Raw genomic sequence first — 19,226 nt, 5'->3', positions numbered from 1 at the left:
TAATACAGGATTAAAATCGCTTTCTTCCAGCAAGCAAAATATTTAGGATCGCGTCCCCACTTTTCCCCCCCCATTTGTGTCCCATTATTCCCCATGACTGGGTCTTGCCCCCAATTCAAACATCCCCCCCAGTCCCAGAAGGGGCTCATCTCACTCCTGTTCAAGTCTACTCACTAAAAAGCAACTGTGGATTTAAAATGGGGGAGAAGGGGGGGACGGAAAGAGCTAATATCCAATTTATAGAAGTATCGTTGCATTTATAGAAACGTGGCTCCACGGACTCCTCGAATTTCCTGGCATTAAAATACCCGCGAGCTCGATATGCCGCACCATCACGCGGCTGTACGCTCTAAACTACTTTGCAAACTTCGCGAAGGCGCACAGATTTCCAGGCTCTCCCGATCCCTCATTCACCCCATCCTCCAGCGTAGTCGAAACAAAGTTCCGCGGCTCGAAGGCAGTAATTTCAAAGAACGAAGTTTGCCTCAGTCCTGCCCACTCGGACTCCGCAGGACGCAAGTGAAACTTGCAAGGGAGACACGTCTCCCGGGGACCCGAGCCTGCTCCGCGGGGGAGGGGGAGGCGGCGGGGCTCCCCTCCCCCAGGACCTGGCAGACCCCGGCCCCTCCCCCCGCCCCCTTCCCCGGCAATCAGGTCCCCCTGCGCACCGTCCCCCACAGACCCTCCCCACCCGCCCCCCGCGCCCCCCACCCGGCGCCCGCCCGCCTGCCAGTCACGCCCGCAGAGCCCCACGATCGAGCTTCCAGGGGGCACCGGCACGGCCCCGCGCACGTTTCCGGAGCCTGACCCTCGAGGGCTGAGGCAGGGAGCCGAGGCTCCGTCCACCTCCCCGGGGCCGGGAATGGCGGCGTCCGGCTCCCCGGGGCCAACCCTAGTCCCTGCCCGGAGGAAACCCCGGAGACCGCCGCCGCCGCCGCCGCCGCCGGCCCCCTGCGGTGGGAGATGAGGAAATGAAGTTACCTCCGGCCGGTCCCGTCGGCGGAGGCTGTGGGAGGGGACAGAGCGGGGAGTCGGGGCAGCCGAGCAGGTCCCGGCGCGGCGGCGGCTACCGCAGTGCCCTCCGCCCCATTGTTTCCCTTCCAAGAGGATCCCGGCGAAGCCGAGCCCGGGAACCAGGAAGTTCCCCGGCGCGACACCTCCTGCCGCCGCTATGGAAACGGCCCCCGCCTCCCAGGGCGGCTCGCCCGGGACCCCGCCTCCGCGCCGCCGGCCCCGCCCGCCTCACGGGCCGCCGCCAACCGTCGCCGCTGCGGCCGCGGCCGCCGCCATCTTGGCGCGGCCGGGCGGCCTCTTCCCGGCGGCACGTGCGCGCCGCTCCCGCGTTCCCGCCGTCCGCGGGGGCGCGCTTCCAGGGCTGCGGGCTGCGGGCGCAGCTCCCCGGGATCCTGGGGCGTCCGACCCTCGGCGGCCGAGGGGAGAGGGACCCGCTCTGCGCTGCAGACCCTGAACCTGGAGCGGGGCTTCGAGGCAGCGCGCGGAAACGACCCACTTAGGCTGTCCAATCGAATAGGTCAAGGGATGGGTGAGAGCAGGGGTGAGGCCGGCGGAGCAGTGGCCAGATTGCCGCGTGTTTCATTTCTGGGTCATCTTACTAGCTGTCAGAGCTTGCACACTCTAATTTTCTCTGTGCCTCGGTTTCTTCATCTGTAAAGTGACATAATAATAGTGATTTCCTCATCAGGTTATCTCCTGGAACAGGGAAGTGCCAGGTCGGTAGTAGGTGCAAAATGATCATTCCTTCAATAAAATGGTATTGCTTCTCACGGAAATCACATTCCTGTCATTTTTCAGGAACTTCAAGTGTTCAAATTATGCGACTTTAAATAGGCTACTGTTTCAGATCCCACTGCTGCTGAAAATTTCCCGAATGTTCATCTTTTGTCCCATCTTTCTCTAGGTCAGCTTTCCTTTTTTATGTCATGGAAATTGTCAAGAGTTTTAATCTCCGGAGTCTTCCATTAAGAGGTGCCATAAAAAGATGAATGATGTAAACTTTCCAACACTGTAATTAGCTGACAGTTAAGTGATTTATTCAATAGGAGCTAGAAAAGTTAGGGTGTGCAAATAACAAAGGCTTCCTGTCCTTGATTCCAGGAACTAGAATTACCAAAGCTGGCAACTCTGCACTGTTGTCATTATCTTTTTCCAGCTGGTGAAAACGGACACCAAAAAACTGGGTGCTGTGTGCAATATGGAAACAGAGGATGGAGAGAAGTAGGGTCACAGCCGCTGTTGGAGGACACGAACTTCACCACCTGTGCATAAGACTGGGTCTTAGATGGTCTCCAAGGCTCCTGTAGCTCAGAAGTGTTGATCTTACTTGCACATATACTCCTTAAATTAATACTTCCCTTTGACTATTCATTTAAACCAGATTTGTGAAGACTGATGTTTAGTAAGTCTGATCCAAAACTGGATATAGGAATTGGGGTAAAAAGAGATCAAGAGCTGGCAGGACATGGGAAACTTCTTCTCCAAAAACACTTGGGAAACACTTCTCCAGAAGTTCTGGAGTGCTCTGATTAGCGATTACCCTGATTGAGATAACTTGAATTTCTAAAAGGCAGGAGCCCCCCCCACTCATACAGCTTTGTAGCCCTGCTGGACCAGCGGTTTGCTTTGCACACTATAGGCCTTCAGTGTTTATTGAATTAAATGGCCCTGTCTTTGGCTGAGTGTAATCATTTAAGGAGACCTTGGGAACCACAGAGACACACAAGAAATATTACTCAAGGGACATCACTGCAAACATCATTAAACAGGAACCCCAAGTCACTAGTTAATGGGATTCTGGTATGAACAACTCTGGCCAGAGGCTTATTTGGCAAAATAAAGTGGAAATTTCAGATGTTTTTTCCAAAACTTACATGGGTAATTTTTTAAAACTTTATTTTGGACCTAATTATGAGCACCACTGATTCAATTTTATGCTTCAATGATCGCCCTCTGACGCTATAGTACAGTTCAAGTTCAGAAATCCCCACCTTTTCCCCCAAATCAAAAAAGTGTCATTTCAATATAAAACTAGTATTTGTTCGTAGGTATAACTTCAGGGGCTTGTCAAAATTTTTGTGTATTTAAGCATCTTGAAGGTACTGTTAAATGGCAAACACAGATTTTTGTCTTTATATATCTAGTGTTCACTACTCTGTGACATACAGTAAACATAGAATTGATGTCAATGATTATCAAGGAAATAAAGATAAAATCATTTTTCCTCCAAATCAGCGATGGGCAAACTTTTTCTTAAAGGGGAAACACAGTAAACATGAGGGCAACTGTAGACAATATCTAACAGGATGAGTGGACTTTATTCTACTAAAAACTTACTCCTGAAAATAAACGGGTATTTATTTTGCTGACCCCTAAGTCATTATATTTATATTAGATTCATTCCATTTTTATAGTCACTCCAATGTGAAATGCCAGATATTAAAATACAAAGGGTAAAAGCTTGATATCAAGAAAGCACCAAAAAGTCAAAAGACCTACAGAGTAAGTTTGTATTACCAGTTAAAATATTTTGTAAATACCAAAGGCTGAGAACTACATCTCATGTACTCCAATGGAATAAGATAGATATTTGCATTTCATTTTTGCAAAAGTTATGTGAGGATAATGGAAATAATCAAAATGTTGACAAAGGTAAGAGTGCATGTTAAACCCTACCCCATAGGATGCTATAATTCACTGAAGCCAGAAGTACAATTTGAAGTGAGAACATAAGAACATAAAGAAAAAAATGCTCCAAATCATCCATCCTTCCCTGTCATCTTCAGAATGTAGATGACAGTATAGGTCCCTTGAGTCTCCTGTAAATTGAGAATTTGAAACGTAAACCCGTGGCTATGTGGAAAATTCTGCTGTGCACGTTTTCATCCTCACTAGAAGCAGTACATTCTGAAATTTCATAAGGAACCGATGCCGTTCCCATTAGTTAGGAAAGTCACCTACAATGACGCTGCATATAATTGTTCTTCGCTGTTGGGAAAAAGACAGACTGGTCAATATCTGTGCACCCGGTGTTAAGTGAAAAAGCGACGGAGAGCCAACAGGAACATCCACCCTGCTCAGAGGAAAAAGTTCTCCTTTGGTTCAAAAGAGAAGTTATTGATGCAGAGTGAGGAAAAAGTCTGTGGAAGAAAGTGAGCTCTGTAAAATTGTATGCAAGATGCTGTGTTCGTAGCTCCTTACTTACAACTAGCTGGAGTTGTCTTATGTATTGGTGTACTTGGGTTTGGTTTGTTTGTTTGTTTGTTAAGATTTTATTTATACGTGAGAGAGAGAGACAGAGAGAGACAGCAAGAGCAGGAGGGGCAGAGGGGGAAAGAATCTCAAGCAGACCCCACCCTGAGCTCAGAGCCCAGTGCTGGATCCCCTGACCTGAGCCTAAAGCAAGAGTCAGACGCTTAACCGTCTGCACCACCCAGGCACCCCTGGGGTGGGGGGTGGGGTTCTATCTTAAGAATGTGCATGACATGAGATTGGGCAACTTATCTGTCTTCTTCCCTATTTTATCCTTTGGTCCAGATCAGTGTCTGGTACAGAAACAACTCTCTAAAAATAACCGTAGAAGGAATGAAGAGGAGGAGGGGGGGGGAACAAAGGTATACAAACATCCATGTTCTCTGGGTGAACAGTTCCCAACTCCCATCATAAGCTCGAAAGGGTCTGTGACTCAAACAAAACAAAACAAAACAAAAACATAAACAAAAACCAAAACAAGCCAACAACAACCCAAATAAGAATGCCCGGTTTCCAGCTACAAAGGCTGCCTTCATTATCTCCTCGGCCCTTTTGCTCACCCGCCGCCCCGCTCACATAACGAAATGGTTATCACGGTTTGCCAGAAATCCACAATGATGCCCTATCTTTTGGAAAGGGTCTCATTATGTTTTTGTAGCTCTAGAGAATTGCTCTCACTGCTCGACTTAAAAGTTGTGGTGCTGGAAGTCTCCGTGTGACCCCCTCCTCGACGCCATGCCCTTTATTTTTTTCAAATCTCCTCGAACAGAGTTGTATTTTGGGGCGCCTGGGTGGCTCAGTGGGTTAAAGCCTCTGCCTTCAGCTCAGGTCATGGTCTTAGGGTCCTGGGATCGAGTCCCGCATTGGGCTCTCCGCTCAGCAAGGAGACTGCTTCCTCCTCTCTCTCTGCCAACTTGTGATCTCTGTCAAATAAATAAATAAAATCTTTAAAAAAAAAAAGAGTTGTATTTAAAAAGTACTATACGATATTGAAATAAACATGCAGTACTATTTCGAGATATTTTTGTCCCCATTTTACAGTGATAAAACTTTTGCCTCTGTGTGTATGATTTTTTAATTAATGTTTAAACCCTTGTGTACCTGCATCCATGTGAGCTGTGTAGCAGCTAATTTTCAAAGATTCCCCCACCCCGGGACCCATGCTTCCAATGTTCACATCTTCGTATACCGTCCTCCTCTGGAATCTGGGCTGGCTCTGTGACTCTCTTCTGACCAAAAGAATAGGGCAGAAGTGAGGCTGAATATTTTCTAAGGCCAGAATGATAAGAAGTCTTAGAGCTTTTGCCTGCGTCTCTGAGAGACCCGTAGTAGTGGCCTCCCTCCCCGAACTCAGCTTCCACATCGTGGTCCCATACAGATGACAACCTTTGCTGTGCCCCCACCCGACAGCCAGCACCAAATTGCGAGGCATGTGCGTGAGCCCTCCTGGGCAATCAGCACAGCTGAGCCTTCAAATGCTGTGAGCACCTGAGACCCCATGAGAAACCCCAAATCAGGACATCTCAAGTGAGCCTCGCCAACCCATGAACAATGGAAGCAACAGCTGTTGTTTTAAGCCACTGAGTATAGGGCGGTTTGCTACACATACTGATAACGGGAATAAGCTAATTAAATATAAAGTGCTAAAGCTACACTTAGCTATATTTAAGCTAAAACCTTAATAAGTAACGTCACCCAAACTAACAGAAATGTGGTGTAAGAAGGTCAAGTTATGAACGAACAAGGTGAACCATAAAAGACCCTAAGGCACTCCCGGGCGTCTTTCTGCTGGTTTCGTGGGCTCTTGTCCTGAGAGGAGGGGTGCCACTCTGCACAAGCGAAACGTCACAATGACCTTAACCTTCTGGTGTCTACAAAGTAAATGTACTTGCAATTAACTGTGACTTAGACAGACATGAACCAAGTTCCTGCCCACATGCTTTGGCTAAAAAAAGAAAGGAGTGGTCACAAGTAGCCAGTACTACAGATTCAATGAAAATGAAACAATAGATGGAGGAAATTTTTTTTTTTTTTAATCTACTCAATTTCTCTTTTCTATCTGCTAACACTTCATGAAGACTGCCGGTCCCTAATTCTTAACCAGCAATTTTGAAATCTAAAAAGTTTTGAGAAACATAAGTGTTTTTCCCCCTAAGTGTGGCACCTAAACTCCTTTGGTAGCAACTGCACTTTCCTTTGGCTATGTATGGCCTCTATTTTATTCCATATGAACCCTCATCTCATTACATAACTAGCAGTGTGTTTGATTACAAGGTCCTGTCATCCTTCTAAAAATCGAAAGTTCTGAATTCCAAAACAGTTCTGGTTTCAGACCTACAGTAGACTTTACTGGAGACCTGAAGTAAAGTTTTTTGTGTGTGCAGGGGTGAAACGATATAATGTGTAGTCACTGAACACTCGATTCAGACTGCCTGAGTTCAAATCCCTCCTCTACTGTTTGTCACCTCTGAGCCTAGGTCAGGGAGAAACCCCCTGCAAAATGAAGACAGTAATAGAAATTACCTCATAGGGTAAAAGAACTGAATGAGGTTATACATGCACATGGCTTATCCCAATGACTAGGAGTTAGTAAACATTCAACAAATGTTAACTCTTATTGTATTATGATTCAACAGAAGCTTCTTAAAAAATTTAACACAACTAATCATATCTCCATTAGGGTTCAGGAAACTACTCAAGGTATTACCAGCAGGAAGATATTTAAAGATTTTATTTATTTGAGAGAGAGAGAGATCACAAGTAGGCAGAGGCAGGCAGAGAGAGGTGGGGGAAAGCAGGCTCCCCGCTGAGCAGAGAGCCCGAGGAGGCAGGGCTCAATCCCAGGACCCTGAGATCATGACCTGAGCTGAAGGCACAGGCTCATACCACTGAGTCACCCAGGCATCCCAGCAGGAAGATATTTAACACAGGGAATCAGAGGCACAAAATCTTTGGGAGGGGTGAATGGCGGAAGGGGACCAGCACCAACTCCCGGGTCAGTCCACCGCTCGATGTGGACCCGATCGATGTCAGGAAACTGCTGCCCCATAGTCAGAAATCACAGGAAATGACATGGAATCACTGCCAATGTCACGGCTGCCTTGCAGCTTGGAAGCTGGTAACTGTCAGGGGCGCTCTTTGTAGTCTCGCCTCCCTGCAAAAATATGTGTCTTCCGAAGCCTTATGTCAGTCCCGGCTGCCAGAGGAAGAAAGACACTCCTTGTGCCTTTCCCATCCCAGGAGGGCATCTCCCTGGAGAAACGACACCTTACCAGAACGGTGCTGGCAAAGGACCCTGGGAAATGCAGCTCTTGCAATACAGACGCTATCCAACACAAATAATTTAACAATGATGATTTACATTTGTAAAGTATCTGCTGTAAAGGTTCCGCGAGGTACACAGAAACCGAAAGCACAGAGGGGCTGAGTGGCAGGTCCACGGCTGGCTGTGTAGCGAGACACTCAGGTGCACATATTCCAAATCTAAAGTGTATCTCTATGCTGGTGCTCATCGGAGTCCCAGGTTTTTCCCCAAGTCCTCACACCATTTATATTATTATTTACACATTGTTGTTGACTCACATTTCTTCTGAAATTAATTTATATAGGAAATCACTGTCGAAGTCTAATGCAAAGCACTGAAGTAGAAAACAGGTGTCACGTAACATAAATACAAGGTAAAAGTAAAAATAAACATACAGAAAACAACCATGATATTAAGATCACTTAGACAGCACTGCCCACAGAGGGCACTGAGCCTGAAGCCTATTCTCTCTTTGTTGAAAATTGGGCTTAGCATGTGCTGGAGAGGCTAGACCTACTAACAGCAAACATCCCAACACGAAACTGAGCCTCTCTTAGTGACACGCTCACAGGACTAAACGTTGACTAAAATCCTTGAAAAGAAATTAAATTTCTCACTGTGTGAGGCAAAGTTATTTAAAGCCTTGCTTGCCCATGTTACCTTCCAAGTACATCCTTGTACTTCCAAGTACATCCCACACTTCAGGTAATCCTGACTTCCGTCCTATCAATTTTGAAAGTTGAGCTCAGAATCAGAGTATCGATTAATTCAATTTTGAAAAGTACTTGTTAACCAGGTATTAAACACATGTCAGCATGTTTTGCTCCTACTGACTCATTCATAGAAGACATTTTTCATGTGGAGGTAAAATCCCCATCACAGAAACCATTTCAAAGCAAACGATTCAGGGGCTGAGTGGCTCAGTTGGTGGGGCGTCTGCCTTCAGCTCAGGTCATAATTCCAGGGTTCTGGGATCGAGCCCCACATCAGGCTCCCTGGTTGGTAGGGGACCTGCCCCGCCCTCTCCCTCTGCTACTCCCTCTGCTTGTGCTCTCTCTGTCAAATTAATAAATAAAAAATATTTTAATAGGGCACTTGGGTGGCTCAGTTGGTTAAACCACTGACTTTGGCTCTGGTCATGATCCTGGAGTCCTAGGATAGAGTCCCATATCCAGCTTCCCCTGCTCTGCAGGGAGCCTGCTTCTCCCTCTCATAATGCCTGCCCCTCAGCCTGCTTGTGCGCACTCTCTCTCTCTCTCTCTCTCTCTCTCGGTCAAATAAATAAATAAAATCTTTAAAAAAATAAATAAAAGAATTTTTTTAAAAAACAAAGTGAACAATTCAGTAGCATTTAATACATTTGCAATGTTGTACAATCGCCACCTGAATGCAGTTCCAAAACATACGTATCACCCCAAAAAGAAACTATACCCAGTAACCAGTTACTTTCCCTTTTCTCTCTCCCCAGGCTCCGGCAACCACTAACCTGCTTTCTGTCTCTACGGAATTACCCCAATCCCGGATGATACATGTGAATGGAATGATACAATATATGACCTTCTGTGCCCGTCTTCTCTCACTAAGCATAATGTTTCCGCAGTTCATACACACTGTAGCGTGTACCAGTCCATCATGCCTTGTTATGGCTGAAAAACACCGCATTGATGGATAGACCACATTTACTTACTGATTCATCCAGGGATAAACACTTGAGTTGTCTCCAACCTTGGGATACTGTGAACAGTGCAGCTAGGAACATGCATGCAGATGTATCTCGTTTGGTATCTGTTCCACAGTTACTTTGGATGTACACTGAGGACTGAAGTGTGAGATAGTACGGTGAGTCTATGTTCACCTTTCTGAGGAACTACCCAACTGTTTCCCATACTGGCAGAACCCTTTTACGTTCCCGCCAGCAGGGACATTCCACACCCTTGCCAATGCTATTTACTCTCTGCTTTCGTGATCACAGTCCTCACAAGTGTGTGAGTGTGAAGTGATGTCTTTCCGTTTCACCAATTACTAATGGTGCTCAGCATCTTTTCATGTGTTTACTGGCCATTTGTGTATCTTCCTTGGAGAAATGCCTTTTCAAGTCCTATGCCCGTTTAAAAAATTGGGTTATCAGGGCACCTGGGTGGCTCACTGGGTTAAAGCCTCTGCCTTCGGCTTGGGTCATGATCCCAGGGTCCTGGGATCGAGCCCCGCATCAGGCTCTCTGCTCAGCAGGGAGCCTGCTTCCTCCTCTCTCTCTCTCCCTGCCTCTCTGCCTACTTGTGATCTCTGTCTGTCAAATAAATAAATAAAAGTAAAAAAAATGGGTTATCTTCTTACTATGGAGTTGTGAAAGTTTTGTCTGTATTCTGACCCTCAGATAGGAGATTTACAAATACCTTCTCCTGTTCTGTAGGTTTCCTTTTTACGTTGTTGGTAATGTTCTCTGATGGGCAAAGGTTTTCGATTTTGATAAAGTCCAATTTACCTATTTCTTTCTCTTCTTTTGCTTTTACTTCATATCTATGAATCAACTTCAAATCTAAGGTCATGGGTATTTACCCTCATGTTTTCTCCTAAGAGGTTTATGTCTTAGCCTTTATATTTATATACAATTTAAACCTTACCATAAAATTTTCAGAGAAATAAGGTAAATCCACTGACTTAGATTAACTCTATAACCATTGAAATTCACTCACCCTTGAGTCATTTTTTTAAAAAATGGGTTTAGCCATGGCTGTGAACAAATCACTATACTAGATAGTATGTATATCTGTAGACTATACACACATATGTGTATTAGTGCATATACTATGTATTTGTAGAGTCTATTATTCTTATAGACTAACAGGAAGATTGTAGAAGTGCTAACAAGAAAGATGAAATTGCCAGCTTATGAGAAGAGGAGCATTATGTTCAAATTAAAAAAAAGAAAAACAAAGCCAACTCAAACTGGGTCATATATACAATAATACAGATGAGTTATTGGCTCATTTCACTGAAAGCCAACAGAAGATGGGCTCTGTGGTGTTCGAGGATATTGTCAAGGACCAGCTTCTTTCTCTACCTCCCATCATGTCAGCTCCATCCAACCAAGATGGCTGCCAGCTATTTCCAGAGCTACGTGCATCCCCATCTCAGTCAGGGAAAGGGAGCAACCCCCAGCTAATTCTCGTCTCTGCCTCTTGCTGGTATGACCTGATTCACATGCCCATTGCTGGGTACCCTTAACTGTTGATTTATGGCCGGGATGTATGATTATGTCAATTACTTTCACTGCTGTTTACATCAGAATGGAATTGGACTTCTTCCCACATGGGGAAGATATAGTTCTCAAATGGAAATTGGGCAAGTGACAAAGAAAACAGGAATGGATATGGGGGTGTCATCACAATGTTCGTCACAGGTAATCTCAGAGAAGTCTTAACAGAAGAGAAGGGATCTGGTCAGAGGGAATCGAATAGAATAACAGTGTGACAATGGAATATCACTCAGCCATCCGAAAGGATGAATACCCAACTTTTGCATCAGCTTGGATAGGACTGGAGGAGACTATGCTGGGTGACATAAGTCAAACAGAGAAAGTAAAATATCATATGGTTTCACTTATTAGTGGGACATAAGGAATAGCATGGAGGACACGAGTAGAAGGGAAAAATGAAAGGGGAGAAATCGGAATGGGAGACGGACCATGCGAGACCACGGACTCCGGGAAACAAATGGAGAGTTTTAGAAGGAAGGGGTTGGGGGGATGGGTGAGCCTGGTGATGGGTATTAAGGAGGGCTAGTACCGCATGGAGTATTGAGCATTGTACATAAGCAATGAATCTTGGAACACTGCATCAAAAACCAATGATGTACTGTGTGGTGACTAACACAATAAACAAATATTTATTTATTTATTTATTTAAATAAAACAAACTTGTATTCAATGAAAAGAAGAACAGTGTGAGGGCTCATTTATAAAAATAGGGAATAATCTTCCATTTTAGTTGGACCACGGGTGTCAGTTGAAAGTTAGTAAGCCTAGCAGAGTAACTTGAGAACATATCATAATGGAGGACTTCAAACGCCTGACTAAGCAGTGTAGACTCAATTACTCAAGCAACAAAAAGAAAAAGAAAATAGTCTACGGCCATACCACCCTGAACGCGCCCGATCTGGTCTGATCTCGGAAGCTAAGCAGGGTCGGGCCTGGTTAGTACTTGGATGGGAAGAAAAAGAAAATAACCTTATTCTCAGGAAAAAAAAAGTATTCCTCTAATTAAAACTGTATGAAATGAAAGAATTTTAGAAGAATTCATGCTAATGCTAGGTCTTGCTATTTGATAAGCTACTTATCTACTTATTCTCTCTCTCAAATAAATAACTAAAATCGTTTAAAAAATTAGAACCTACCTGTTAATAAAGGATTGAAACCTGTTAATTCAGTTGGCAAATACTGATCATCTAATGTGTGTCTGGCACTCTTAGGGCAGTAGCTGGACACTCAATGGTGAAAAATAGTAATGTCATTGCCCCGGTCAAGGGTACAGGCCTCTGGAGAGCCTGTCATCTATGCCATCATGGCATCAGATTCTACTGTCTCATGTGCCTTTGGAAAGCATTACATTCTGGGTCAGAACTGTCACTCACAGTCAACGGAAAACAAGGTAAGAAAGCATTCAAACCAGAGTTCCCAAACCTGACTGAAACCTCCATGTGCCTTGTCAAGTTAATCCATCCCTCTTCTAAGTCCTCCAAGGCCAGTTGATACCTCACTACAGAGAGGTCACTCTTTAGCCCTACTTGGATGAAGGGATACGGGCTTCACCTAAAAGATTTTACTTAACCTCAACCTTGAAGTAATAACAATAATCACTGTTGTCCTGTTTTGACATATTCTTTCTTTTTTTTTTTTTTTAAAGATTGATTGATTTATTCGAGAGAGCACAAGCATAAGCATGGTAGGGGCAGAGGGAGCAAAGAGAGAGTCTTTTTTTTTTTTTCCCAAAGATTTTATTTATTTGACAGAGAGAGATCACAAGTAGAGAGAGAGAGGAAGGAACAGGCTCCCTGCCTAGCAGAGAGCCTGATGCGGGACTTGATCCCAGGACCCTGAGATCACGACCTGAGCCGAAGGCAGAGGCTGGGAAGAGAGAGTCTTAAGCAGACTCCAAACTGAGCATGGAGCCCAATGCGGGGTTTGACCTCAGGACCCTGAGATCATGACCTGGGCCAAAACCAAGGGTCCAAAGCTTGTATGGAATCACCACACTCTATAGCCAGAGCCCAGGCATACAAGGAAAGTGTATTACACCGATGAAACTTTCTGCTGGCTTCCGGTTCCAAATAATTAACTCCTCATGTTTCTCTCAACAGCTCCTCTGCTACTAACTTGATACCCCCCCCCCACACACACACACACTCTTCCTTGGGTGTTCACTTCAATGAATGGAATGGTACCACCATGCACCTAGTTGTCAGGCTAACCACTGAGCCTCCTCCTTCGTGCTCTGTCTCATCTCTCCCCGTAGCCAACAAGTCAACAAGTGTAGATCCTCCCTCTGGAGAGTTCCGGAACCCAGTCCCTCCTCGTTATTCCCACCACCACCGTTCTAATTTGGTCTCTCATCACTTAGTGCTTGGGTCACTACAACTCTCATTTCCAACCTATGCCTCACACTGCTACAGCACAATTTTCCTAAAATTTAAACCTGACCACAACATTCACTCACCCATTCTGAGCTTCACAATGAAATGCTGGGTAAATATTCAATAAATGACTAACTGATTTACCAAAGAAATGGAGGACTCTCCTTGGAACAAGATTGCCAGCCCTTTCAATCTGGGATAGCTTTGGGCTAATCATCCTTTATTATAATAATCAAATGCCAGCTGGTCTCCAGGCAAAGCGTCAAAACAGGTGTTCTTAGGTTCTGTTACATGTTACTTGTTCATATTTTTCACTGTCCCACAAGAAGAAGTTCAAGGGGGGCACTGGTATGTCTTACAAAGTCACAACAATTTTTGGTGGGTGTAAGAGAGGACCCAACATGCCTAGAATTGGAAAAAGGCATTTTTAAAGTGGAAAAATAGGGGCCCCCAGGTGGCTCAGTGGGTTAAGCCTCTGCCTTTGGCTCAGGTCATGGTGTCAGGTCCTGGGATCGAGTCCTGCATCAGGCTCTCTGCTCAGCAGGGAGGCTGCTTCCTCCCTCTCTCTCTGCCCTCTTGTGATCTCTGTCTGCCAAATAAGTAAATAAAATCTTTTAAAAAATAAAGTATAAAAATAAAAGATCACTTTGGTAATTACATAGCATGCACTTAGCTTTCGCTACCTGGAAGATCCTAAGATAAACTATGAAATAATTCATTTCCAAATAAAAGGAAGAGGAAATAAAGGCATAAGGAGCAGCTAACCGAGGTTGGGAAAGTGTAAGCCATGTAACAATAATTAACAAGAATTTCATTTCTTTCCAGGATGAACTGGCGAGCTGCAATGAAGAGGAGGAAGCCATAGCTATAACAGACACAATCTACTCTGCAATAAAGATTCTGATGGGATGTTGTCCGATGAAGCTAGGACAATGCACCTCAGCTGAAGGTAGCTAACTTCAGTTTCGTATGGGATGCCAACACCAAGGCATTTCTCAAAGAACAGCAAATATACTCTTTTTGACAAAGGAAACGTTAAAATCCACCTTTTCTGGGACACCTGGGTGGCTCTGTCAGTTAAGTGTCCACCTTCAGCTCAGGTCATGATTCCAGAGTCCTAGGATCGAGTCCCACATCAGGCTCCTTGCTCAGCGGGGAGCTTGCTTCTCCCTCTGCCTGACACTCCCCCTGCTTGTACACATTCTCTCTCTCTGACCAATAAATAAATAAAACCTTTAAAAAAAAAGCCTTTTCCAGTGTTTCAAAATCTAGAACAAAGAATCAAATCGATATAGGAACCCTCTCTCATTTTCCTTATATCAAGAAACTGAATAACAAAATTTGCACTTAGATAGGCTCAAAATGGTGGCTGATGTTATAGATAATAGCTAGCGATAAGCCTTCTACATCGTGTACTTACTTGGGCAATGTATAACCTGTGAGTGTCATTGAGTAAATAGGGCATATACAAATAAAATAATAAATAAAACATAACCATGTTGAGGTTAAAAGGAATGTCATCATTTATTCCAGAAGTATTGATGCCTGTGGAGGTTTGGAGAAACTGCTATCCTTCCTTAAATATTAATAATAAAAATCAACTGAAAAGGCATTTTAAGCTAAGCACTAGGCATTTTAAGCTAAGCACTCAGAAAATAATTTTTTTAAAAAGCAGGATATCCTTTTCTGATGTTTATTTATTTTAGAGAGAGCATACACAGGAATGGGGGGTATGGGGAAAGAGGGGCAGAGAGAGAAGGATGGCGAGACCTAAGCTGACTCCATGCTGAGCCCACAGCCCGACTCAGGGCTTAGTCTTATGACCCCGACGTCACAACTTCAGCCAACACCAAGAGTCTGACACTTAATGGTCTCTGTCACCCAGGCCTCTTTACTTTCATTGTTTAAGCAAGTCCTATGCCCAACGTGGGGCTTGAACTCACCACTCAGAGACCAAGAGTCACCTGTTCTACCGACTAGCCAGCCCCACACTCCAGGACATATAGTGCCGTCTCCCTCATCTCAGAGAGAAGATGCTCTCTATAAGAGATATAGAGATATACAGAGACAACCTCTATAAGAGGATAAGATGATAACAGTGGAGAACCTGCCTCTATCACCGAGTTTCATTTCCCCTTGAAGCTTTCTCAGTGGGTGTGACATAGTCATTAACACTGTTCAACAAATATCTCTGTACATAGAGTAGGACTGCTTCCTGGCGCCAGTGGGTTGGGTACAGTCGCCCTGGCTAATGAACTGTGAACAGATGTGGCATATGTAACTTCCATACAGAATACTTAATTGCTGGTGTGAGACCCTCCAGGGCACCCTTGCCTCCTCTAGAGCAACCAGCAATGCTCCAGCTGGTGGCTGCTCCATTAGCCTGGATTACGAAACAATGCAGAGTGGAAACCCCTGCTTGTCCTACCATAGAAATATAACATGGACAAAAATGAGATCTTATGTTCAGCCACCGAAATTCTGGGGTTTTTTGTTAGTGCAGCAAAGTCTAACCTATACTAACTAACACAGTAAGATGATGATGATGATGATGATTATCCCTAGCACCTGGGTCCTCATTATAAATTTTCCTTTAAGTGAGATCCTGACATGAAAATAACTCTTTCTTACGTTCCTGTTGACTTCACTAGTAAAACTGGAACTTTTGAAAAGGCAGTAATAAATGCAATGGGAAAAAAAGAGGGGGCAGAATGAGAGTGAGCTAGGAGACAGACTAGCTGGGTTCCGTGTCTTCTTCTACACTGTGTGACCCTGGGGCAGCTGCATCATCCCCCCAAACCCAGTTTCCTTAACAATGAAATAAGAGATGATAGTAATAGAACCTAGATCACTGAACCATTTTTTTTAAAAGATTTTATTTATTTATTTGACAGACAGAGATCACAAGTAGGCAGAGAGGCAGGCAGAGGGGGACGGGGAAGCAGGCTCCCCGCTGAGCAGAGAGCCCAGTGCGGGGCTCGATCCCAGGACCCTGGGATCATGACCTGAGCCAAAGGCAGAGGCTTAACCCACTGAGCCACCCAAGCGCCCCGATCACTGAACCATTTTAAATGCTCAATGAATTCCCATTTAAGAAGGCATCTTCTCAGTGGGCCCTTTCCTGCTATGATCTTGGCTTAGATTCCACCAAAAGAACCAGAATCTGAGAAAGATGCTTCTGTGTACTTTATTGGGGATTGTGACTTTGGGGATCAGAAGACAGAGGGAAGGGGCAAAGCAGAGAATGAGCCAAAACAAGGATGAAATTGATGACTGGTCACTCAGTCCTTTAGGATCAACTGAGAAGTCTTTCAACAGGTCCGTCAGAAGCCTTCATTTATGGGGGCAGGTAGAAAAGAAAGGAGGAAGCATGTATCTGTCAGCTCCAAGGTTAGCCCCTGTGGGTGTTGGAGAAAGTAATCTAGAGGACATAACCCCTGATTGAACTTCAAGCTGGACCTGCGCAGTCAGAGGTACTCACGCCCACCCCTGTCCTTAAGAAGTACACTCTGCCTACAGTCCTCAGAGTTGGAGCTCTTCCAAAGACTTGGCCTTGAGAAGGTAAGGTGTTATTGCTATATCTAGATGGTATTTGTGACTGAACCCACTTAAGGCCTCTGTAGGCTTTTAAAATGTGGCAGGCAGGTGTGGAGGTCTACTCATCTTGCCTTCATCTACAAAAGTCACATATATAAGTCCCCTTTCTTACAAAACCAGCCACCTACCAATCTGGAATAGCCTGCCTCTTTCTTTGGTCTCTTCTTGCCCTGCACGTATGGGAGTGAGTTTGCAAACCAACAAAGGACATTAAGTAACCCACAATCTGGGTCAGGCATGCATAGGACTGGGCACTGGGAGGTGTGTCCCACATCTTGTCAACAACAGAGCAGCCCTAGACTGGGAGACAAGAGGAAGGTGGTGGCTACCATGTTGTACCTGTATCTGGCTGATCAGAGTCTGCAGTCCAGAGATTTGAAGACAGAAGAGGTTTCTAACCCACCATCTATTTTGTAAATATCTCACTCTGGAATTTATCACTCTCACCTGCTTATTTGTCTTCATTTCACTTATCACCATCCAAAATACAATATCATTTTACTTCTTTAGTTCATTCTGTCTCCTGCATTAGGAAGTAAATGACCTGATGGCCAGAGTTTTCTTTTGTAAACTGCTGTGTCTCAATAATTAGAATGTCTGGCATAACCTAAGTCTGTAAAAATTATTTTTTACCTTTTGGTTTGATAAAATCTCAAATGTATAGAAAATCTACCTCAAAAAAGTACAGAGAACTTCCATATATGCTTTAACCAAATTCATTATTAACATTTTACACTTGTGCTCATGCACACTCTCTCTCACACACACACATATTCTGAACCATTTGAATATAATATGTAAGCATCATGCTCCTTTGCTTTCAAATATTTAAACATGTGCCTTCCAAGAATAAGGACATAATCACAGCACAATGATCAAAATAAGAAATTTAACAAGCTGATGAATATACATTTCATATTCAAATCTTATCAATGATCCCAATAATGTCTTTTATGGCAAAATTTTTTCCTAACAGGAGATTCAGTCCATCATCACAGACTATGCTTAGTAGATATGTCTCCTTAGACTTTTTAACTCAGAATAGTCACTTGGCCTTCTTTTGCCTTTTGTAACAGTGACATTTTTTAAGACTATAGGCTTGTTATTTTGCAGAAAGATTCCTCAATTTCAATTTGTTTGATGCCTTGTCATTAGATTTCTGATGATAAAGAATGTATGAATACATTATTATCAAACATGGTGGTTTTCAAAGCATCTTATCTATTCCCACCCATTTGATATTTCAACAATACTAAATTGGGGATTCAGTTGCTGTGACTTCTCACATTCCTACCTTACCTTCTCACAAAGAAAAACCAGATAGAAGTTCTAGAATTGAATGTGCAATAATGGAAATAAAACAATTCACTCTAAAGAGGCTCAAAAGAAGTTTGGACCAGATGGAAGAAACAGAAAACTTGAAGATAGATCAACCAAGAATATCAAGTCTGAGAAAAAGAAAAAAAGAATGAAGAAAACGGAATCTATATACAACTTCAGAGAACTGCAGAACACCATCAAGCATACCAACAGACTATAATGACAATCACAGAAAAGGAACAAAAAGAAGAAAGAATATTTGAAGAACTAATGACCCCAAACTTCCCAAATGTGAAGCAAAACATTAATCTACACATCCAAGAAATTGTTATCCAAGAAGTAGGGTAAATTCAAAGAGATCCACATCTAGACACAATCTAAACTGTCGAAAATACAAAGACTCGAAAGCAGCAAGAGAGAAGTAACTCATCACATACAAGCGATCTTCAACAAGATAAACAGCAGAATTTCATTAGAACCACGGAGGCCAGAAGGTAATGGGATGATGTACTCAAAGTTGATGAGTGAGAAAACCATCAACCAAGGATTCTATAACCAGAAAATTATTTTTCAAAAATAAAGGAGAAATCAGGTCATTACTCGATAAACAAAAACAGAGGGAATTTGTTATTAGCATACCTGAAATACAAGACATTCTAAAGGAAGGCTGAAATGGAAGGACACAAGATAGTAACTTATATTCACATAAATAAAGAGCATCAATAAAAATCACTAAAGGTGTGGAACATACAAACAGCATAACTGTATATTTTGTTTATAACTTTTTCCTCCCACCTGATCTAAGAGGCAACTATAAACACCAATAATCCTGGGGTGGGAATGTAAAATATAAAGATATAATTGGTACAAAAATAATAACACAAAGGAGGGGGAAGGAAGAGAGATACATAAGAGTAAAGGTTTGATATACTACTGAAATTAATTTGGTATTAATTTGAACCTAGTTTGTTATAAACTAAAAGTTTAATTAAAATCCACTGGTCAAGCATTAAGAAAGTAACTCAGAAAAGATAATAAATGACAATTTAAGTAGAATTTAAATTCTACTCTAGAAAATTTCTTTAAAAAGAAGACAGTAACAGAGGAATAG

The 19,226-nt window shown here is 43.6% G+C and overlaps 1 pseudogene; it reads left to right on the top strand.

Annotated features, from left to right (window-relative positions):
- Nucleotides 1–862: 862 nt before the first annotated feature.
- Nucleotides 863–1,468, top strand: LOC116593643 (annotated as a pseudogene).
- Nucleotides 1,469–19,226: the final 17,758 nt, after the last annotated feature.

Source organism: Mustela erminea, chromosome 6 (genome assembly GCF_009829155.1).
Source record: "Mustela erminea isolate mMusErm1 chromosome 6, mMusErm1.Pri, whole genome shotgun sequence".
Taxonomy (NCBI): domain Eukaryota; kingdom Metazoa; phylum Chordata; class Mammalia; order Carnivora; family Mustelidae; genus Mustela; species Mustela erminea.
The sequence above is the reverse complement of the archived record's forward strand: the minus strand, read 5'-3'. Positions and strand labels throughout refer to the sequence as shown.